This window comes from Callithrix jacchus, chromosome 7, assembly GCF_049354715.1.
Source record: "Callithrix jacchus isolate 240 chromosome 7, calJac240_pri, whole genome shotgun sequence".
Lineage (NCBI taxonomy): Eukaryota > Metazoa > Chordata > Mammalia > Primates > Cebidae > Callithrix > Callithrix jacchus.
Window position 1 is genome coordinate 126,475,713 of NC_133508.1, and position 24,533 is coordinate 126,500,245.

Sequence of the window (24,533 nt, forward strand, 5' to 3'; positions counted from 1 at the left end):
ATTAAAGAACCTTAAGCCACAGTGTCCTAATCACCAAATTCATGGCAACCTGCTGGCCCAAGACTGGCAAATTAATTTTACTCATATGCCCACCCACAAAAAAATTCACTACCTCCGAACATCTATAAATACTTTTCTAGATGGATTAAAGCCTTTTTCACCTCCAGAAAAACTGCAGACACGGTGGCCTCCCTCTTAATGCAAAAAAATCATCCCTCTTATCATTATTTGTCTTTTACTTAATGTTAGCCCCTTCCTTTCTCAGGTTTTTACAAACTCGCATAAAGAAAGTTTCCAGAGTAGCCGTAAATCAAATGCTGCTTCACCCCTCCGTCTGACTCACAACCGAGACACCAACCAACTGACCCCCCACTCTGCCCCATTCAGCAGGAAGTAGTCAGAGAGAAGCGGCATTCTATATCATCAAAAAGGTCGGAATGTAAGGCCAGTTGCCTTGCCGGGAGTCAAACGGACACATTCATCACTTTCCACACCTGATAACTGCATCATCACCAAAGCTCATTATCTGGCTTCCCCACAAAGCTTCCCCACACCCGCCTCTGCATACGGTGCCCAAGCCCACACTCAGCACTAAATTATACATCCAACCTCCAGCCTGCTGTTAAAAAACCCTGCAGAGAAAGTTTTTTTAAAAGAAGCCCCACTGTCCCCTGCCCAGCAACAGTCTGCCCCATACACCCCCGGTAGGCCCCCATACCCAAGGTCCTGCCCACTTACCAATGGCAGCTAGTTTAATGTACTTCCTACTTTAACTCCATGTACTTCCTGCTCCTCAACCGCCAATAGAAATGCCTTCTCTTTGTTTCCTTAGTAGCCAATCAAGGTCCACTTACCCAAAGTCTTGCCCGCCTACCAATGGCAGCTAGTTTCATATACTTCCTACTTTAACTACATGTACTTCCTACTCCTCAACAGCTAATAGAAATGCCTTCTCTTTGTTTCCCAAGTAACCAATCAATTGCCTGCACACTCCATAAAACTCGACACCCTGAACAGCCGGGTACAACTTCTCTAACTCCTCTTGGACCACTGAGGTTGCCAGGGAGCTGAATAAATTGGCTTCTCACTTTTTTTATACCTGCCTCAGTTTCCTTATTTTACCTCAGCAATAAATCTTACAATCTTTATGTAGTGACTCTTTTTCCTTAGATGGGTGTCACGTTAACAGAAAGACATCCAAATGGAGGAGAGTCTGACATGGAAAGGACACTGTAAAGCATCCACTGTAGTGCAGTCTATCGAAATGGTTTCCAGGAGTGGAGTAGTGAGAGCAACATCTTGAAATGTAGTGGAGGAGTCTGTGATTTTAACCCCAGAATATGTAGCCAAGTAGACCAGATTTAGTAACAGAACTCACTTAAGTGTTTCAGATGGACAATGACAAAAATCAGCCAAAAATTTAAGAAAATCTGTGAGGTATTAGAATGCAGCAGAATCAAAAAGTTATACCTTGGACTAGTAAAAGGGTTCTAGAATTTTAAAGGCAGAAGGTGTGAAAGTTGTCAGCATTAAAATGGAGTCACTTATGCCAAAGTGACTTTAATGAAGTCGGCAGATCATGAAGGAAAAGCTCTCATGCACACTTTCCTGTGATGGGAACTGCCATTGAGGATGTTGCCACTCCACCACCTTGCAACAAAGGCTAATGTTATGAGGACATCTTTCCAATAACATCCAGTCCTAACTGTGAAGTTGGAAGTGGTATAACTTGTAATTAGGGTCCTAAAATCAGGGTCCCTTCTGTACTGGCTCTTTCAGCAACAGCTAGTACACACGTTAACTCCTGTGAGTAAGCTCTTGTAAATGAATAAACTTTTGTTTCAGAACAACCTGCATGTACTTCTCTTTTTTGTCTTCAAAGTTTCCCACTGTCTCAACCACTGTGGATGCACCTGTTATTTATTATAGCATTCATACCTGAATTCAGTATGCATATGGTTTCCTGCTCATTCTTAAATAAAGTCATCTCTTTAGAGATCTACTTCTCTGTTGTTATTTATCTGGTTGTAATCTAACATCAGAAGTAGGACCCAAAGTGAGCTCATCTTAGAATGATCAGCAGCCCCTGAAGCCATACGTGGTACTCATGTGTTGAGCCTTTCAATCTCTTCGTTTCCACAGCTGACCTTTTCTGCCATGTAGAGTCACCTCTTGGGTTAAAATTCCTTCTTTTTGTCTAGTTCAGGATCTTATTTGGATAAGGTCACCTCAATAAATGCGTTGAATAAAATGCCTTTTTTTTCTTAGCCTAAAAAAGACTATCTTTTCTGGCAAGCCCTTCATGAGATAAGAACATTGTCCTTCTGGTGAGTACTCTTTTGTTTTTGTTTACTTCTGCATGCCTGGTTTAATATTTTATTTGGTCTGCATGTATCCCAAATCTTTACATGACCTAAGAGGTGCATTCTTCCATGTAGTGAATAACTTTGGCAATATTGCTGAGACAACATTTTGTTCAAATTGTACAAGTGATCTCTTTTTTATAGAGTTAACACTCTCAGCTTTGATTTAACCCTGTATTGAGATACTAAATAATAGAAGCATGAACCAAACTTCATAAAAGACTCAATGCCTCTAACAAATCTTACCCAGTTCCACATGGTTTTTAATTTGTTTAATTGAGCTCTTGGTTGAGAACCATTGTCCAAAATGAATTCTTTATGCTCCTGTTGGTTTTGCTTTGTATTATTTTCTTGAAGCTATGTACCTGTTATCTGTCCAACTTGTGCAGAAATGAGACTCCTAACAGAATAATGATGGCTCAGCACTGAAAGAATATGCCAAAAATGTGGAATCGACCAAATTGACTTAATAATGAATTCCAGGTAGAAGTAGCCTGAAACTCACTCCTTCCAAACCTCCTTGTTGCTCAAATGTGGCTAAAAGGGTTCTGAAACTGACTCCCAGTCACCAATCACTTTCCACTGATTGGGACCAAACCAACGAAATCAAGTGCATCTGGCACTAAGGAACACAAACTACATAACTACAGGATGACTGATCAGAGATGTTTCAGAGAAAAATCTTGATCAAAGGGAGAAATGCAAAGGTTGTCAGAAGCAAAATGGAGTCACTTTTGCCAAACACTAATAAAATAGAGTCAGGAGTTCATGAAGGAAAGACTTTCATGTATCCTTTTTGTAGTGGAAACTGCCATCAAAAGCATTTACAAACTACAGCCTTACAATAAAGGCTACTTCTGTAATTCCAGTAATAGCCAGTCCTAACCACAACCTTGCAAGAAGCCTTACTTGCTGCAATTAGGGTTATATCCATGAAACTTTAGTTAGGGTTATATCAGTTAGGTTTATAATTGTAAAACTTCAGTTAGGGTTATATCCATAAAACTCTCTCAAGCAAGATCCAATGTGCATGTCACCGTGTGCAATATGATCCTGCAAACCAATGAACTTTTATTTTGCATCAACTGGCATATACTTCTCCTTTTTGCCTGTAAAAGTTTCTCACTCCCTTAACCTTTCTGGATGAGCTCATGATTTGTTATAGCATGCATTTCCAGAGTTTATAAATCCCCTGCTTATTCCTGAATGTATTCATTTCTTTGGAGAGTGACTATCTGTTGTTATTTTGAGTTGGCAGAAGAACTCAAGGTATGGTAGTCAAATCACTCATTTTCTGAATGATGACACTGAAAAGTAGAAATAGTAACTGATTGACTTAGTTGGAAAGACACACAGACTACACTTTAACATCAGCCTTCTGACTGGTAGCCTGGTGCTTTATAAGCCACATTGATTGTGTGACACTGAACAAAAGTCTCATGTATAAGAGATATGAGAAATTATAACTAATAGTGACCTTAATTACAAAAAATTGAAATACAGAAATTAGAATATCCAACATGGATTGAAACATTCATTTTTATCTTAAAGATCTGTGGGAACTTTCTATAACTACATGAATATTTTAGCAAATATTTAATGATGCATTATTATTTAAGTTAATTTTTATTAATACCTTATTTATATATGAAATGTGAAAATAAAGACAAAGTGGAAAGAGTCAGTTGACTTAAATCCTCCATAGTGAATGTAAAGTGTTCAATGATGAATTCAAAGTTAGCTTTAAACATTTATCCCCAAGACCAAATTTCTCTCATCTCTCTTTTTTTTTTTTCTTGAGTTGGAGTTTCGCTCTTGTTACCCAGGCTGGAGTGCAATGGCGTGATCTTGGCTCACTACAACCTCCGCCTCCTGGGTTCAGGCAACTCTCCTGCCTCAGTCTTTTGAGTAGCTGGGATTACAGGCACGTGCCACCATGCCCAGCTGATTTTTTGTATTTTTAGTAGAGACGGAGCTTCACCATGTTGATCAGGATGGTCTCTATTTCTTGACCTCGTGATCCACCCGCCTCAGCCTCCCAAAGTGCTGGGATTACAAGCTTGAGCCATCACACCCAGCCTCATCTCATCTTCTTACTGGATATTGACTGTGTAACTAGACAGATGGGGCTCATCCAAGCTTTCCTGGTGTCACTCACCTTTGTTCTTCCCAGCCAGCTTGTTCATCAGGTAAAACTTGCCTGTGCGGTAGAGGCCCACAATTGCCACCACTACTACAGGCTGTGTGATGGCAGACAGGTTCTCCAGAGCTTCTGGATTCACCACCAGATGCCCTTTAGTGTTCTCAGTGAGGCACACTGGGCCTGGCATGTGGCTCTCTGATGCCATGTTCATGGCGTCCCCTTGTCTGCCAGGAAAAAAATGAAATGGAAAGTAATGTCTGGTCAGTTAGTTAAGCTGAATTCAACAATAGGGCATACATTTTTATTTTCTGTTCTTGAACATTCTTTCTTGTGCATTTCTAAGAAGACCTATACAGCTTTCCTATACAACAATAACAGACAGAGAGCCAAACATGGTTCTGAAATTCAGAGCACATATACACCATGAAATACTATGCAGCCATGAAAAATGAGCAAACTCCCATTCACAGTAGCTACAAAGAGAACAAAATACCTAGGAATACAACTAACAAAAGATGTAAAACACCTCTTCAAGGAGAACTACAAACCACTGATCAAGGAAATAAGACAGAACACAAACAGATGGAAAAACATTCCATGCTCATTGTTAGCAAGAATCAGCATTGTGAAAATGGCCATACTCCCCAGAGTAATTTGCAGATTCAATGCTACCCCCATCAGGCTACCATCAACTCTCTTCACAGAACTGGAAAAAAAAAAAACACTTTAAACTTCATATGGAACCAAAAGAGAGCCTGCATAGCCAAGACAATCCTAAGCAAAGAGAACAAAGCTGGAGGCATCACGCTACCAGGCTTTAAATTATTCTACAAGGCTATAATAATCAAAACAGCATGATACTGGTACCAAAACAGAGATATAGACCAATGAAACAGAACAGAGGCCTCGGAGGCAACACAACATATCTACAACCATACAGTCTTTGATAAACCTGACAAAAACAAGCAAGGGGAAAGGATTCCCTGTTCAATAAATGGTGCTGGGAAACCTGGCTAGTCATGCACAGAAAGCTGAAGCTGGACCCCTTCCTTATGCCTTACAGTAAAATTAACTCCAAATGGATTAAAGACTTAAACATAAGACCTAACACCATAAAAACCCTAGAAGGGACCAGCACCAAAATATGGCAGAAAGAGGAAACGTTTAGAAAGGTAGCAGTGCAGACGAGGATTGGAGCTCTCGTTGAATCCGCAAAGAGGTAAGTCGGAGCTGAATTTCCAGACTGATCTTTGTTGCCCACAGAATGGGGAAATTTCCAAGTATAAAGGAGACGTGGGACGCCAGGCAGTACCTCTGCCTGGCGAAGCCGGCAGCCAGGGTGGCGGCAGCCAGCCCTACCCAGCACTCCCCACAGGGCGCGCTTGTCCATGTGCCCTGTTGAACCGGCAACCTGAGATTTGAGAGGGCTGGACTTGAGACTGAACGAGACTTGGACAGTGGGTCAGCCCAGGGGATTGCAGGGACAGAGCGTTTGGGATAGCCCAGTGGGACGAACAAAACCGCGATTTCAAACGATCCCAAGCAGATGGTCCGAGACACTCGGTGGGGGAGGGGCGTCCACTATTACCGAGGCAACCGGCCCCAACTGAGATACACGCCCACTGCTGACACAGCCAGCCGTTGCTGAGGCAACCTGTCCCTACTGAGATACACGCCCACAGCCTGCCGTTGCCGAGGCAACCCACTACAACAGAGAGACTCTGCTGCAGGGCATGGCGGAGACCACAGCAGAACAGCAGAGCCTGCAGCAATAGGGCGAACCTCACAACAGCAGGGCAGAGCCTCGGCAGGCAAACAGTGGCTAGTCTACCTCCTAGCTGGGCAGGACACCTCAACGGACATCCAAATATAAAGCCCGAACCCCCCAACACAGAGCATTTGAGAAAAAAAGGGTTTTTTTAATGAGCTCTGTTGCAGTAGAATCAAACATAGCAGCCTAACAGCCCTGAATGAACAACAGAGCTCACAGCTCAGCAATTGAACTCCTATAAAGTACAGACTGTCTCCTCAAGCAGCTCCCTGATCCCTCTATATCCAAAAGACTGACATTTGGCAGGCATCATCCTGGGACAAAGATAGCAGAAAAAGAAACTGGTAGCATCCCTCGCTGTGCCACAGCTGCTAGAGGTTCACCCCAGACAAGCAGGGCCTGGAGTGGACCTCAGCAGTTGTACAGCGAAGGAGCTAGACTGGTAGAAGGAAAACCAAGTAACAGAAATACTTCATCATCAACAATCTGGGTGTCCACTCAGAGACCCAATCGAAGAGTCAGCAACTACGCAGACGACAAGCGGATAAATCCACAAAGATGGGAAGAAACCAGCGAAGAAAAGAGGAAAACACCCTAAACCAGAACACCTTGTCTCCTAGAAAGGAGCAAAACTCCTCACCAGCAAGGGAACAAAGCTGGACAGAGAATGACTGTGACAAAATGATGGAATTAGACTTCAGAAGGTGGATAATGAGAAACTTTTGTGAGCTAAAAGAACATGTATTAAATCAATGCAAAGAAACTAAGGAACTTGAAAAAAGATATGAGGAAATGATAACAAGAATGGATAACTTAGAGAGGAATATGAATGAATTAAAAAAGCTGAAAAACACAATATGAAAACTTCCCGAAGCATGCACAAGTTTCAATAGCCGAATTGACCAAGCAGAAGAAAGAATATCTGAAGTCGAAGACCAACTCAATGAAATAAAATGAGAAACCAAGATTAGAGAAAAAAGAACAAAAAGGAATGAACAAAGTCTCCAAGAAATGTGGGACTATGTGAAAAGATCTAACCTACGTTTGATAGGTGTACCAGAAGGGGAAGAAGAGAATGAATCTCAGCTGGAAAATACTCTTCAGGACATCATCCAGGAAAATTTCCCCCACCTAGCAAGACAGGCCAACACTCAAATGCAGGAAATACAGAGAACACCACAAAGATATTCCACAAGAAGAGCAACCCCAAGACACATAATCGTCAGATTCAACAAGGTTGAAATAAAGGAGAAAATACTAAGGGCAGCCAGAGAGAAAGGTAGGGTCACCCACAAAGGGAAGCCCATCAGACTCACAGCAGATCTCTCGGCAGAAACACTACAAGCCAGAAGAGAGTGGGGGCCAATATTCAACATTCTTAAAGAAAAGAACTTTCAACCCAGAATTTCATATCCAGCCAAACTGAGCTTCAGAAGTGAAGAAAAAATAAAATCCTTTGCGAACAAGCAAGTACTCAGAGATTTTGTCACCACCAGGCCTGCTTTACAAGAGCTCCTAAAAGAGGCACTACATATAGAAAGGAACAACCAGTACCAGCCATTCCAGAATCACACTAATTGCTAAAGAGCATCAACATAATGAAGAATCTACAACAACCAACAGGCAAAACAGCCAGCTAGCACCAAAATGGCAGTATCAAATTAACACATAACAATATTAACCCTAAATGTAAATAGACTAAATGCACCAATCTAAAGACACAGACTAGCGAATTGGATAAAAATCCAAAACCCTTCAGTGTGCTGTATCCAGGAAACCCATCTCACATGCAAGGATACACAAAGGCTCAAAATAAAGGGATGGAGGAAGATTTACCAAGCAAATGGAGAGCCAAAAAAAAGCAGGAGTTGCAATTCTCGTCTCTGATAAAATAGACTTTAAAGCAACAAAGATCAAAAGAGACAAAGAAGGCCATTACATAATGGTAAAAAGATCGATACAACAAGAAGAGCTAACGATCCTGAACATACATGGACCCAATGCAGGAGCACCCAGATATATAAGGCAAGTTCTTAATGACTTACAAAGAGACTTAGACTCCCACACAATAATAGTGGGAGACTTTAACACTCCACTGTCAATATTAGACAGATCAACCAGATAGAAAATCAACAAGGATATACAGGGCTTGAACTCAGACCTGGAGCAAGCAAACCTGATAGACATTTACAGAACTCTCCACCCCAGATCCACAAAATACACATTCTTCTCAGCACCACATCACACCAACTCTAAAATTGACCACATAATTGGAAGTAAAGCACTGCTCAACTAATGCAAAACAATTGAAATCATAACAAACAGCCTCTCAGACCATAGTGCAATCAAGTTAGAACTCAGAATACAGAAACCAACCCAGAACCGCACAGCTTCATGAAAACTAAACAACTGGCTCTTGAATGTTGACTGGGTAAACAACGAAATGATGACAGAAATAAAGAAGTTCTTCGAAACCAATGAGAACGAAGACACAACATGCCAGGACATCTGGGACACATTTAAAGCAGTCTCTAGAGGAAAGTATATAGCAATAAGTGCCCATATGAGGAGAATGGAGAGATCCAAAATTGACACCCTATCGTCAAAACTGAAAGAGCTAGAGGAGCAAGATCAAAAAAACTCAAAACCCAGCAGAAGACAAGAAATAACTAAGATCAGAGCTGAACTGAAGGAGATTGAGACATGAAAAACCCTTCAAAAAATCAATAAATCCAAGAGCTGGTTATTTGAAAAGATCAACAAAATAGACAGACCACTAGCCAGATTGATTAAAAAGAAAAGAGAGAACAACCAAATAGATGCAATAAAAAATGATAAAGGGGAAATCACCACAGATTCCACAGAAATTCAAACCATCATCAGAGAATATTACAAACAACTCTATGCACATAAACTAGTAAACCTGGAAGAAATGGATAAATTCCTGGACTCCTGTGTCCTCCCAAGCCTAAACCAGGAGGAAGCTGAAACTATGAATAGACCATTAACAAGGTCAGAAGTCGAGGCAGCAATTAAGAGCCTACCACACAAAAAAAGCGCAGGTCCAGACGTGTTCACAGCCGATTTCTACCAGACACACAAAGAGGAGCTGGTACCATTCCTTCTAAAACTATTTCAAACAATCCAAAAAGAGGGAATCCTTCCCAAATCATTTTAAAAGACCAACATCATTCTGATACCAAAACCCGGCAGAGACCCAACGAGAAAAGAAAACTTCAGGCCAATATCCATGATGAACATAGATGCAAAAATCTTCAATAAAATATTGGCAAGCCGATTGCAACAGCAAATCAAAAAACTTATTTATCATGATCAAGTAGGATTCATCCCGGGGATGCAAGGCTGGTTCAACATACGCAAGTCTATCAGTGTAAATCACCACATAAACAGAACAAAAAACAAAAACCACATGATTATCTCAATTGATGCAGAGAAGGCATTTGATAAAATTCAACAGCCCTTTATGCTAAAAACCCTCAATAAACTCGGTATCGATGGAACGTATCTCAAAGTAATAAAAGCTATTTATGACAAACCAACAGCCAATATCATACTGAATGGGCAAAAACTGGAAGCATTCCCTTTGAAATCTGGCACTAGACAAGGATGACCTCTTTCACCACTCCTATTCACTATAGTACTGGAAGTCCTAGCCAGAGCAATCAGGCAAGAAAAAGAAATAAAGTGTATTCAAATAGGAAAGGTGGAAGCCAAACTGTCTCTATTTGCAGACGACATGATAGTATACCTAGAAGACCCCATTGCCTCAGCCCAAAAACTCCTGAAACTGATAAGCAAGTTCAGCAAAGTCTCAGGATATAAAATCAATGTGCAAAAATCACAAGCATTGGTCTACACCAATAACAGACTTAAAGAGAGCCAAATCAAGAACGAACTGCCATTTACAATTGCTACAAAAGGAATAAAATACCTTGGAATACAACTCACAAGGAACGTAAGGGACCTCTTCAAGGAGAACTACAAACCACTGCTCAACGAAATCAGAGAGGACACAAACAGATGGAGAAACATTCCATGTTCATGGTTAGGAAGAATTAATATTGTGAAAATGGCTATACTGCCCAAAGTAATTTACAGAATCAACACTATCCCCATCAAGCTACCATTGACTTTCTTCACAGAACTGGAAAAAACCACCATGAACTTCATATGGAACCAAAAGAGAGCCCACATAGCCAAGTCAATTCTAAGCAAAAAGAACACAGCAGGGGGCATCACACTACTGGATTTCAAACTATACTACAAGGCTACAGTAATCAAAATAGCATGGTACTGGTACCAAAACAGAGATATAGACAAATGGAACAGAACAGAGGCACCGGAGGCAACACAACATATCTACAACTATACAATCTTTGATAAATCTGACAAAAACAAGCAATGGGGAAAGGATTCCCTGTTTAACAAACGGTGTTGGGAAAACTGGCTTGCCATGTGCAGAAAGCAGAAACTGGACCCCTTCCTGACACCTTACACTAAAATTAACTCCAGATGGATTAAAGACTTAAACAGAAGACCCGGCACAATAAAAACCCTAGAAGGAAATCTAGGCAAAACTATCCAGGACCTAGGAGTAGGCAAGGACTTCATGAACAAAACACCAAAAGCATTGGCAACAAAAGCCAAAATAGACAAATGGGACCTAATGAAACTCCACAGCTTCTGCACGGCAAAAGAAACAGTCACTAGAGTGGATCGGCAACCAACAGAATGGGAAAAAATTTTTGCAGTTTACCCATCTGACAAAGGGCTGATATCCAGAATTTACAAAGAACTCAAACGGATTTACAGGAAAAAAACAAACAAGCCCATTCAAAAGTGGGCAAAGGATATGAACAGACACTTTACGAAAGAAGACATATATGAGGCCAACAATCATATGAAAAAATGCTCATCGTCACTGATCATCAGAGAGATGCAAATCAAAGCCACATTGAGATACTATCTCACGCCAATTAGAATGGCGATCATTAAAAAATCTGGAGACAACAGATGCTGGAGAGGATGTGGAGAAAAAGGAACACTTTTACACTGTTGGTGGGAGTGTAAATTAGTTCAACCATTGTGGAAGACAGTGTGGCGATTCCTCAAGGCCTTAGAAATAGAAATTCCATTTGACCCAGCAATCCCATTACTGGGTATATATCCAAAAGACTATAAATCGTTCTACTATAAGGACACATGTACACGAATGTTCATTGCAGCACTGTTTACAATAGCAAAGACCTGGAATCAACCCAAATGCCCACTGATAATAGACTGGATTGGAAAAATGTGGCACATATACACCATGGAATATTATGCAGCAATCAGAAATAATGAGTTTGTGTCGTTTGTAGGGACATGGATGAATCTGGAGAACGTCATCCTCAGCAAACTGACACAAGAACAGAAAATGAAACACCGCATATTCTCACTCATAGGCGGGTGATGAAAAATGAGAACACATGGACACAGAAAGGGGAGTACTAAACACTGGGGTCTATTGGGGGGAAAAAGGGAGGGCCAGTGGGAGGGGGAGGTGGGGAGGGATAGCCTGGGGAGAAATGCCAAACGTGGGTGAAGGGGAGAAGAAAAGCAAAGCACACTGCCATGTGTGTACCTGCGCAACTGTCTTGCATGCTCTGCTCATGTACCCCAAAACCTAAAATCCAATAAAAAATTAAAAAAAAAAAAACCTAGAAGGAACCCTAGAAAATACCCATCAGGACATAGGCATAGGCAAGGACTTCATGGCTAAAACACCAAAAGCAATGGCAACAAAAGCCAAAATAGGTGAATGAAATCTAATTATACTTGAATGTTTCTGTACATCAAAGGAAACAAGCATTATAGTGAACCAGTAACCAACAGAATGGGAAAAAGTTTTTACAATCTACCCATCTGACAAAAGGCTAATATCTAGACTCTAAAAATAAAGTAAGGCAGATTTACAAGGAAAAAACAAACAAACCCATCAGAAAGTGGGCAAATGATATGAACAGAGACTTTTCAAAAGAAGACATTTTTATGGCCAAGAAACATATGAAAAAATGATCATCATCTCTGGTCGTTAGAGAAACACAAATCAAAACCACATTGGGATACCATTTTACACCAGTTAGAATAACGATCATTAAAAAATCTTGAGACATATGCTGGAGAGGATGTGGAGAAATAGGAACATTTTTACACTGTTAGTTCAACCATTGTGGAAGACAGTGTGGCGATTCCTCAAATATTTAGAAAAAGCAATCCCATTACTGGGTATATACCCAAAAGATTATTAATTGTTCTGTTATAAAGACACATGCACACATATGTTCATTGCAGCACTGTTTACAATAGCAAAGACCTGACCAACCCAAATGCCCATCAATGATAGACTGGACAAATAAAATGTGGCACATATACACCATGGAATACTATGTGGTCATAAAAAATGATGAGCTCGTGTCCTTTGTAGGACATGGATAAATCTGGAAACAATCATTCTCAGCAAACTGACCCAAAAACAGAAAACCAAACACCACATATTCTCACTCATAGGTGGATGCTGAACAATGTGAACAGGTGGGCACAGGGAGGGAAACATCACACCCTGGGGTTGGTTGGGGAGTTGGAGGCTAGGGGAGGGACCAGAGGGGTTGGGGAGGCTGGAGAAGAAAAACACTGGGAGAAATGCCTGATATAGGCGACAGGGTGTTGGAGACTGCAAACCACCATGGCATGTTTGTACCTATGCAGCAACCCTGTGGGATGTGCACATGTACCCCAGAGCTTAAAGAACAACAACAACAAAAAAAAAACAGAAAAAGTTTCCACTTTGAGAAACACTTTGGAGACTGCAGATATAATCTTATGATACTTTTTTTTTTCAGCCACTACTTTTAGTTTTTATTTATGATTCTTTTTGTGGTGTTTGACTAAAAAGGATTTTCTACTATAGTCATTATTTCTATATTTTTTAACTGCAGTTGTACCATTAGCAAGGGCTGTTACTTCTTTATTTTTATTTTTATTTTTTTGCTGATTTAATCATTTGTTTGTATCAGTGCAGAGTCAGAGATATTAGTTTTATTCTGAGGGTTTCAATACTTTACTGTCAATATTTATTTTGTTACTCAACTTGTCCTAGATTTCACCATTGAGAGCTTCTTCAAGCTGGATCCTAGGTTTGTTTTTTTCTTTAATGCTTCCATTATATTTTTATTGCTTCTTTCCTTTTTGGCCACACAACATATTCTAGGCAAAATATCTGTATTTTTCCTGCTTTATCCCTAGAATAAATTCACCATTTCTCCCAATATCTTTGGTTTCTTTCATTGGATAATGGTGCCTCGACACCAAGATATCATTCTAGGAGTGCTCATTATTTCTAGACCCACTCAGGGGCAAAGTTAAGAAATATATGTATGAATGCTAACACATATATACACACATCTATATTTATTTTTTATCTGAACATTTCTTTTTTTTTTTTTGAGAGAAGAAAAAAATGAGTAAAGGAGAGGAAGAAAGAGGAAGAGAAAGAGGGAGAGTAAATGGAAATATTGCTTTATTTTGAAAAAAAAAATGAGTATTAATAATGGCCAATGAATGTTTCATTTAAACTTATGGGTAGGTGTGATGTGGTATTGACAAGAATGTATATTTTGTGTATTTGAAGTGGAGAGCTCTATAAATATTTATTAAGTTTACTTGTTCCGGATCTGAGTTCGGGTCCTTGATATCCTTATAAATTTTCTGCCTCATTGAATCTAAGTCTCGTATCTGGGTGTTAGGATTGTTAGATCTTGTTGTTGCATTGATCCTTTTACCACTATATCTTTGTTGCTTTAAAATCTATTTTATCCGATACGAGAATTGCAACTCCTGCTTTTTATTTATTTATTATTTATTTTTGCTCTCCATTTGGTTGGTAAATCTTTCTCCATCCCTTTGTTTTGAGTCTTTGTGTATCCTTGCATGTGAAACAGGTCTGGATGTAAAATGCCATTGGGTTTTGGCTGTGTCTTTTGATTGGGGGATTTAGTCAATTTAAATTTAGGGTTACTGCCATTTGATGTTGACTGGCTGTTTTATCCATTCGTTGGTGTAAATTCTTTTTTATGTTGGTGCTCTTTACTTTTTGGTGTATTTTTAGAAAGGCTAATACTGGTTGTTTCTTTATGTGTGTAATGCTTCTTTCAGAAGCTCTTGTAAAGCAGGCCTGGTGGTAATAAAATCTCCGAGTTCTTGCTTGTTCATAAAAGATTTTATTTTTCCTTCAGTTGTGAAGCTTAGTTTGGCTGGATATGAAATTCTGGGCTGAAGGTTCTGTTCTTTGAGAATGTTGAATATTGGCCCCCACTCTCTTCTGGCTTGTAGAGTTTCTGCTGAGAGATCTGCTGTAAGTCTGATAAGCTTGCCTTTGTGGGAAACATGACCTTTCTCTCTGGCTGCCCTTAGTATTTTCTCCTTCGTTTCAACCCTGGTGAATCTAACGATTATGTGCCTTGGGGTTGCTCTTCTTGAGGAATATCTTTGTGGTGTTCTCTGTATTACCTGGGGTTGAATTTTGACCTGCTTTGCTAGTTTAGGAAAATTTTCCTGAATAATATCCTGAAGGGTATTTTCCAGCTTGGATTCATTCTCTCCGTCGCATTCAGGTACACCTATCAAACGTAAATTTGGTCTTTTCACATAGTCCCACATTTCTTGGAGACTTTGCTCATTCCTTTTTATCCTTTTTTCTCTAATCTTTTCTTCACGTTTTATTTCATTAAGTTGGACTTTGACCTCTGATATTCTTTCTTCTGCTTGAACAATTCGAGTGTTTAAACCTGTGCATACTTCTCGGAGTTCCTGTATTGTATTCTTCAGTTCCATTAATTCACTCATACTCCGCTCTAAGTTGTCTATTCTCAATAGGATTTCATCAAACCTTTTTTCAAAGTTCCTAGTTTCTTTACGTTGGGCTACAACATGTTCTTTTAACTCACCGAAGTTTGTTATTATCCATTCCTTGAAGAGTGATTCTGTCATTGGGATGCGCTCATTCTCCATCAAGCCTTGTTCCATTGTTGATGTGTAACTGTGATCATCTTTAGAGGGAGAGGCGTTCTGATTTTGAGTATTCTCAGCTTTTTTATGCTGGTTTCTTCCTGTCATTGTAAATTTATCCTCCTGTCTCTTTGAAATTACCAACTTTCAGATTAGGTCTCTTGAGTGGACGTCCAGGTTGTTAGTTCCCAGGGCCAGAGCAGCGGCATTAAAACTGATGGTGCTTTTCTGCCCAGGATTCTCCTGTCTGGCTTCCTTCTTGTGTCGGTAGTAGGCGACTCTGCCTTCCTGGGGCTCCAAACCTCAGTCAGAAGGGAAACCGGTCCTGTTTACTCTGCGCCGAGTACTCCCGCGCCCAGGTGCCGTCACAGCCACTGCCGGGCTCTGGTGTCCTGCTGGGGACCCGTGCAGGTCCTCCGAACCTGTTTACTTTGCTCCTTGCTCCGAGAGCTGCCGCGCCAAGGTGCCGGCGGAACCGCTGCACCGGCCATGAGAGTCGCGCTGGCCACCTGTGTGTTTCCTCCACTGCGGGATCTCCTGCTCAGTGAGCGACCAGAATTTGTCTGAAAGTGTGGCGTCCTCTAGTTCTCCACACCTTCCCTGAGAGCTGCAATCCCGGGATGTTAGCGATCGGCCATCTTGGATCATCTTATCTGAACATTTCTATAATAAAGCTTGAGATTCTGTTGTTATTTCTAATTCCAATCCAACACATGTGAGCTTATTTCAAGCTTTTGGCTTTCCCTTTTAAACTATTTTCTCTAAATAAGCTAGACTTTGGTCTCCTAATACATAATACATTTGCTTCCCTGCTCAATCCTAGTATTTTCATATGATAGTTTCAAAATTGTTATTAAGTCTGTGGCAAAATAAATTTACTTACTACAGAAAATTATTAGTGTACCATTCTGTTTGTCTTTAGCCTTATATACACACTCAAAACACTGCATACCAAAGTTGTTTGGGTTAGTTTTTTGACTTCTCCACCCTCTTCGGTATGGTTATTCATTTGTAAAACGGTCACCTTTGTTACTGCTTGTGTTTCATTGTGGCCTCCCTCACATCTTGGTATCTCGGTTGATTTTAAGTATGATTTATTTTTTGAGTTTGTGAAACATCATGGTTCTGAAATTCAAAGGTTTTCAAAAAGTTATAGTCAGAGAAGTGTCACTTTTCCTTCATCTTAGCAGTCTTCTCCCATTGCGTTGGTCTTCTGTTCTCTCTATCACATTCCCACCTGTCCTCCGTAGATACCCAATCTTGTTAGTTTCTGGTTTACCCCTTGGATTTTCTTTTCACAAATGAGAATATACATATTTTCTTATTCATATTTTCTAACATGAAGATCACATCATACAGAAATTTGGAAATCCCTCCACATCTGTTCATAGAAACCTTTTAAAATCCTTTTAACATGTATCGACTACTTTATGTGGATTATACCCCAGTTTATTCAATCACTCTTTAATGTATGAGCATTTAGATTGTTTCAAATATTTTGCAATTACAAACAATGCTATAATGAATAATTCTGTTAACTTTGTGGTTGTGTATTTTTATATAGTTATAGGAGTAATTTTAGGATAGATTCCTACCAGTGGAATTGCTTGGTCAAAAGATGAGAGCATATAATTTTTTGGCTATTGCAAATTGCTTCTACAGAAAGTTGTAGAAGCTAGCATTCCCACCAGTTCATCTTGTATGTCATTTTCCAGAAAATGGAATTTTCTAGGTGTCCCACTCTTGCTCTTTTGAATTAATTACAAAATTTTCTTTGGAAGCTTTTCATGTTCACATTTATATCTTTGGACTGAGCAAAGCTGAGCCTGCTGAGCTCATGTATACAGTAATAGCAATTTTCACTGGGGGAATATTGTGTCATACACATCTCTATACTTTGAAACATAGATATTACTCTAATCCATTCTTGGTCCTGATTTCTTGCAAGACCCTCTGTGGACAGGGTCTCGTCAGACTGTGGGACTCAGGTTACCCAATGGCTTCTTCTCACTGTGTCTCAGCATTCACACGTTATTCATGCAAGCCTAATAGCTCACACCTGAAATGTACTCTGTTGATTTTTTACTCAATTATATTACCAGATTTTGAACTATCTGCATTTTAAGATTGATTCATCATTACCTCCATGTATATCAGCCTGCATATTGTTTTTAATTATTCCATGTAATGAAGTCACACCAGGAAACATTCTTTGAAAAACCATGGCTTGTATTTTGTCTGATCTCTGCTGTATTGAGAGTAGCCTATGCACAACTGTAATCATACTATCTTTATCCAAAGCTTGATACTTTGAATATTTTGATAATTTTTGCAAAGTTAAAAGGAGTGAAAAGCCTTCCTGTAGTAATGCCTTAATTTTGTGTTTTCAAGTTGAATATCTAAATCACTGTAACTTATGTGATCATGATACAAAATATATAATCTCTTTAAGATACTAGTAAATGCATATGATAAATACTTCATTTTCATTCTCACCTTTAATAAAGAGTGGCTGGCTTCCACTATAGAGTTGGTTACTTCTTACTTGTTCCACTGGAAGCTTATATTGATTATTTGGCTTCTTATTGCTTCAGCAGAAGATGGCAAAAACACCTTTTATTTTTCTGTGATCATGACCCATTTCCTCCTAGAGCAGTGCTCTACAGGATCTGCTGGCAAATAAGAAGTGTAAACTAGAAACTAAAAAGATTGAGTACTATGGAAGTTGAGTGAGAATAGAGGAAGGGTCTGTCCAATTCTGTAGCATGCACTATGCTACCATAAAATAGAAGTCAACCAGAAAATGTGGTGGCACAAAGATGTTACAAGCTCCTCAGTTACAATAATGTGTTGCCTCTTTTTGCAGATCCCAAGTTGCCTACCTTCATTTACCTAGAGCTATAAAAGTTGACAATAAAGAAAGTGACAGAGTCTATTAGGCAGATATTTAAAGACAACGGTAATTTAAGATGGTGTCAGAAAAGAAATAACAATCCTAGAACATTAGTTTCTCTGAGCATCTGTTCCACCTCTACTGAAGCCTAACTCAACCCAGGAGGAATTAGAGTGCACAAAGGGACATGACATGCAGCCACCTAAGGCCAGGATTTCATCAGGACTTGTATCCTGCAGCTGGCTCAACTGGAGCCTATCTTGGGAATGGACAACTTAGAGAAAACTAATGAATGCTCATAAATCTTTATAAGTCCTAGTCTTACCCAGAGTAGAGATCTTCTAAAGTTGGGAAGGAGAGTGCTTCAATGAGAAATTTACAAGTCTATTCTCTTCTCTTTAGTCCTGAATTTGGCTGCACTGCTTTCTTCATTTTTTTATGCTGGAACTTTGGACTTTTACCTTACCTCTCCAAAGTCATGGGGCTTTCCAGATTTTCCAATTCTTTGCTTGAGATGCCAATAATCTGGACACCCTCCACCAGTAACACATTTGGCAAGTCACCCAGGAGGAGGTAAGCCCAAAGTTTGGAATTCATTTTCTCCTTTTTCTTTCTGCTCCGTACAAGGGTCTCTCTCTCTCTCTCTCTCTCTCTCTCTCTCTCTCTCTCTCTCTCTCTCTCTCTCTCTCTCTCTCTTCATGTCTTTTGTTTTCCAACTCAGAACACTTGGTGGGCAGCACCCAAACACAAAGGCAACTCCAGGTTTCTGGCTGTGGCCAGTGAAACTAAGGAGTTTCCATGTGGAAGCACTTAACCACCACTGCTGGGTTCACTTAAGGAACCAGAGTCTTCCTTTTTTTTTTCTCCTGTCTTTTTTTTTCAGTCTTTCATTGGCTGCTTCCTAGCAGCTCCTTGGATGTTGAGGGCAACTGACTGGGGGTTACTCCCCAGTGTTACCTGAAGGCCAAGGAGTCAATGGGATAATTTCTTTGCCTGGAAGGGGGAGGACTCCTTTTTTTTTTTAATCTTTTCCAGTTGTGGTCCCTTATCCCTACAGGTGGTAGAGCCTGGAGAAAATGCACATGTTTCAGGTGACTTAAACCTCTTTTTCTTATGCTAAATTCTTCCCTTCCCCTTCTCTACTGGCTAAGGACAAAAAAAAAAAAAAAAAAAAAAAAAAAGAAAGAAAAAAAGCCCACCCAACCTCTAATTCCTATGATTACTATGGCTATCCTTATAAAGCTCATAGTAGGCCACTGCATCTGGAGGGAAAACATGTACATGGCAATGGTGCCTGCCTAAGGTCAGAGACATCTGACACTCTAAAGTTGGACCCCACAGGGAACACCCTGGGGATTCCCCCAGACCTCAACCTCTCCAAAGGGGATGCACTATACGGAAGTTCTGAGGTCTAGTACTAAGACATCTTTAGAATTTTCTCTTGGATTTGCAATACTGTTTGGAGTCTGGATTTTACTGTTTAATGGGTAAGTGAGATGGCGTTGGATGTATCCGAACCTTTGTGCTGCTGTTCTAAGCAGGGGATCTGATTAACCTGTGACACTCTCTTTTGGTGCTGTTTGGCCCCAGTGATCTTTGGAGTCTAGGGAGGTTTGGCCTTTAGAAATCAAACTGCCATGGAAACTGCTGTACCCAAAATTTTGGTTCATAGCTGTTAGAAATAAACTTTCGGTGCTGTAAAAGAAATAGCACTCAAATATAAATTTTCTCAGCAAGGCAATTTATTTCTATAGAAGGATGCATCTCATTGATGGAGCAATGATGAGAGCACACCTGAACAAAGGAGGGGAAGGGTTTCTTATCTCTGATGCGGTAGCTGTACTGCTATGTTGTTCCCCTATTGGCTAGATTTGGACTAGACAGTCTAAGCTAATTGTGATTGGCTATTTAAAAGAGAGCAGGGTACGAGCTAGAGTACCCCTGGAAAAAGCAGTTTCAGCAGGAAAGACAGTTATGGAACAAGTGACTAAAGGTGACTCAGGTCAGGTCAGATGACCAAGGGTGACTCAGGATGGAGCAGGTGACCAGGATGAGTGAGAACTCTAAATATGTGGGTTAGGAGGGGGATGTGTGAGGGGAAGTGCGGTTTTGGCAAGAGGAATAGGTGCAGGTAACCAGGGGAACAGCTGTGAACTACTGATTAGAGCTGGCAGGAAGATTGTTGATTGAAACTAGGGGCAAGGAGACAAGTAAGTTAAACTTTAAAATGAAGAACAAAGAACAGGGAAACTGACATGTGGACATACTGATTTTTGAAAAAAAATTTAGAACTCAGTGTATTTAACAACAGCCTTCATTGGATTATCTATTCGGGAAAACAAAGTGAAACCAGCAAGTTTGTATTGCTAAGGTTCACAACTATTGGATCTTCATTTATGTGTGCGTATACATGTCTAGATATGTTTATTTGTATGTATATTTATTGTTGTATGTTGTGTCTAGCAAATTGGCTTATGAGTAAAAAAGCAAACATAAATTAAGTAAGTCAGTCTAAGCAATTTTCAAGTTCATGTGATTTAAATATTACTTTACTAAACAAGCTGGCTTTAAAATTATTTGTAGAATAAAAATAGAAATATCTTCAGAATTGTCAGCATACATATTCTCTGGATTTTATGTTTGTCTTTGCTCAATATTTTGAGATGTCAGGGTCTGGCATAGAAGCTTATAAAACTATAAGCACAGCTAATACAAGAAGATCTTGGTTTGTATACTTTCTTTTGATGAATTAGAGTAATTTATGAAAGGAAAATATCTTGGGCCCCCAAAATCACCAAGCTGAAGGGAAAATTCATGCTGGGAATGCTTGGGACAAATGTTCCTCCTATTCTATTTAAAGTCATTCCTCTGCTCACTAAGATAAATGCACATCTGATTGCTTTCTTTGGAAAGGCTAATCAGAAACTCTAAAGAATAAACTCTTTGTTTTCTACCTCCCTGTCATCTGGAAGCCCCTACGCCTCCTCCCCACTTTCAGTTGTCCCACTTTTCTGGACTGAACCAATGTTCATTTTACATGTTGATTGATGTCTCATGTCTCGCTTATTAAAAGTGAAAGAATTGAGTACAATGAATAGGATAAATGTTTTAGGTAAACTTTTTGTGCAAATTAAAATCTTAAAAGTTATTTTTGATGCTCATTTAGTATATGGGTAATTTTCAATTAAGGTTGTGATATGGGGAAATCTGTTTCTAAAATTGTGGAATTGTTCTCACCTATAAATGCCTGTATATGATAGTTCAGCATTTCTTGCTTTTAGGATTTCACTAAAGTTTTAGGTTACTAAGGAAAAGAATTCTAGTTAACTCATAATTCTTTAAACAAAATGTGCCAGAAAAGGTTATCCTATTAGTGAGAAAAAAAAATTATTTTGTCTAATTCAAAAGTTATCCAAACGTTAGTTCAAATTATGGATTTAAAAAGGTTATGTATGAAACGATGTAGTGAGGCACCACTAAGTAGGGCAAAAAGATGTGGAAAAGTTTAAATAATAAAATATTCTTTAAAACCTGATAGAGAATTGTAGACATTTGGCTAATTAACATTTTCATAGTTAAAGCTCTTAGCCTTGATTAAGTTAAAGTAAGAAGTATTATAAACAAATGTATCAGTGGTTTGGTACTTTTTTGAAGATACAGTTAAATTTCTTATTTGTTTCTGTGAATAGTTATTGTGTTTCCTATGAATTTCTAGCAAGTCACCATTTGTTCCATTTATCTGGAATTCCCAGGCTACCTCTGTTGGGCCCACAGGAATTGATGGAACACACCAGCCTTCTAACCTTAAACTAACTTTTTGGATTTTAGGCTTCCTGATACTTTTAAGTGTGCTGAGTATATTCTCATAAATAGAATTTGAGTCATATTGTTTCTCTCTGCCTAATTTCTCCAAACTTTGTAAACTATTTGTGAATATTCTTAATTCACGGCAATGTGTTTGTCTGCATACAGTTGAACAGGGTTGCTAGGGCTGCTCAAGGAGAGAGAACTCAGAAACCTGACATGCTGGCAAAAGGGCAAGAATTTCTTACCAGTCAGACTCTAGCCTCTTTCTGTCTGTGCAAACTGGTTAAATGAAAGGTAAAAGTCACTGTTCATCTCCCCTGTTAAGTAATGATTAATAAAAAAGAGCTTTAATTAATTGATTTAATAATAATAAAAGCTTAAATCAAATATTTTGTCAAAAAAGTAAATAGTGCAATGCCTTTTATTTACTTTATGTGACCTGAGTAATCTTTGAGAAAGAAAGATGATTTTAAAGATTATTGGTAAAATACAAATGTCTTCAAAATGTAAACATGTGCTTTAAATTATGTTCAAATATTAGGTTTGCTAAATGCTTTAAGGTCATAAACTGCTTCTTTGGCTTTTGAAAATTGCCTGACTTGTCTGCTTAGCAACTAGGTAAGGACTGAGGACATGTGGAGTTGGCTGCTCCTAACTATGCTGGAAATATTCAAACCTTATCAGCACCTAGTACATAATTAACATAACTTACCATGTTTTACATTAAAATTAAAATGACTAAGAGTCACCATTATAAGGCATACTTGAGACTACTAAAATAGTTTTACATGCAAGGTGTGTAAGAAAATAGAACAAGAGAGAGAGAGAGAGAGAGTGTGTGTGTGTGTGTGTGTGTGTGTGTGTGTTTTAAAGGTTTTAAGGAGGCATGGAAAGGTAAATTCTTGCCTACGGTTAAGAATTGTTTTAAATTAGATAAGACAAACTAAAGGTTCAAACAAGTGGTGGGAGGTCTCTAAAAATTAATCTTTCAAAAAAATTATCCGTGTAAACATATTGACTAGATATGTTTTTTGTGTAAATCGAACATTTAACAGCCTTCCCGAAATCAAACTTCAGTTTCAACATTGTCTTTCCTGATGACTCGCTTTTTGGATGAATCAGGAGACCCCTGAATCATCCAGAAAAGAGGCAAACAGCATTATTTAAGATATTTAGGTACATAGGATTGCCAGAATTATGTTCGATCTTCCTTAGGTTATACTTTTGTGAATAATGCTAATATATGTCCCAAAATTATCTGAGATTTATAATATTCAAATGTCTAAGTGTATGCTATCAATTACAATTGTGGTTATGTTAAGTTATGGTAGACCACAGAAATAAGCAAATTTCCTTGTATAAAACTACTAACCTAAGTGGAACAAAAAATTAATTGAATAACCAGGTTTTGTTTTTCCTCTTGAAAATTTCTGTCACAAACATTCTTAACAGCATAGGTGTCCACCTCCTGAAGGTTAAGTTAAATCTTTTAACCATATTCACCTCCTCTCACCTAGAGACCATCAAGCTTCAGATGATCATGCAACAAACATTCCAGCCAGTTCCTGGTGAAGACACCACCCTTGGCCATCAGGAAACTACCCTGCCTCCACTAGACAGAAAAAGGCAAGAGTTCTGTATCCCCAATAGGTAGGGACTATGCCCCAAGCCAGCATGAAGCAGTTACAGAAGAAAGATCCTCGGTCCCTCCACCTCCCATAAATATTTATAAGGATTACATCTCTCAGGGAGAAAATGAGGCAGGAAAACATGATCTGGAGGAATGAAACATGAGGCCAAGTCACAATTCAGCTATGACAGGAAATATTATGTATGACAGGACTTACACAAAGTAAACAGTGGAAACCTCTAGAGGATATTTAAACCCCCAAAACTCTGTAACAGAACCCTGAGCCCCTATGCTTGGGCCCACTCCCACGCTGTGGAATATATTTCAGTTTCAGTAAATTTTTGCTGTGTTGCTTCCTATTTTTCTTGCTTTATCTGTGCATTTTGTCCAAATCTTTGTTCAAGATGCCAAGAACCTGGACACCCTCCACTAGGTTGAAGAACACAAAGCAGTCCAGTCCCTCAGAGAGAACAGGGTGGCAGATTCAGACAAGTGTGCATGCTCTTTCTGATTCAGTGAATCTTTTCTGCATGACTTCCTAAGATTATGTATTTTATACTGAGAACTCTAGAGATTGCGAATGCACTTAAAGATATGATATATTGGGGACCTACTGGAGGGTGGACTATGTACTTAACCCACACTTGAGCCTCTGTGCTGGCTTTTGTAATTGGAACTAAAGATAAATTGATGAAGAAGATGAAGCACCTGAGATCAAGAGGTGGTAGAGAGAAGTAAATAAACATTTTCAATTTCACAATTATATAAAAAGTTCAATGACAGGAGTAACAAGTTGGTGCCATGTCAACACAAAGAAGAGCATCTCACCTAGCCTCAGAAAGTCAGGAAGTAGGGCACCC

The 24,533-nt window shown here is 39.3% G+C and overlaps 1 pseudogene across 1 annotated transcript in view; it reads right to left on the minus strand.

Annotated features, from left to right (window-relative positions):
* The window catches only part of LOC103794561 (guanylate-binding protein 7-like), a 56,888-nt pseudogene that overhangs the window by 28,060 nt on the left and 4,295 nt on the right, over positions 1 to 24,533 (minus strand). Inside the window, exon 2 of the transcript XR_013520604.1 lies at positions 4,522 to 4,730. The product of XR_013520604.1 is annotated as a guanylate-binding protein 7-like (transcript). The remainder of the gene's footprint in view (positions 1 to 4,521; positions 4,731 to 24,533) is intronic.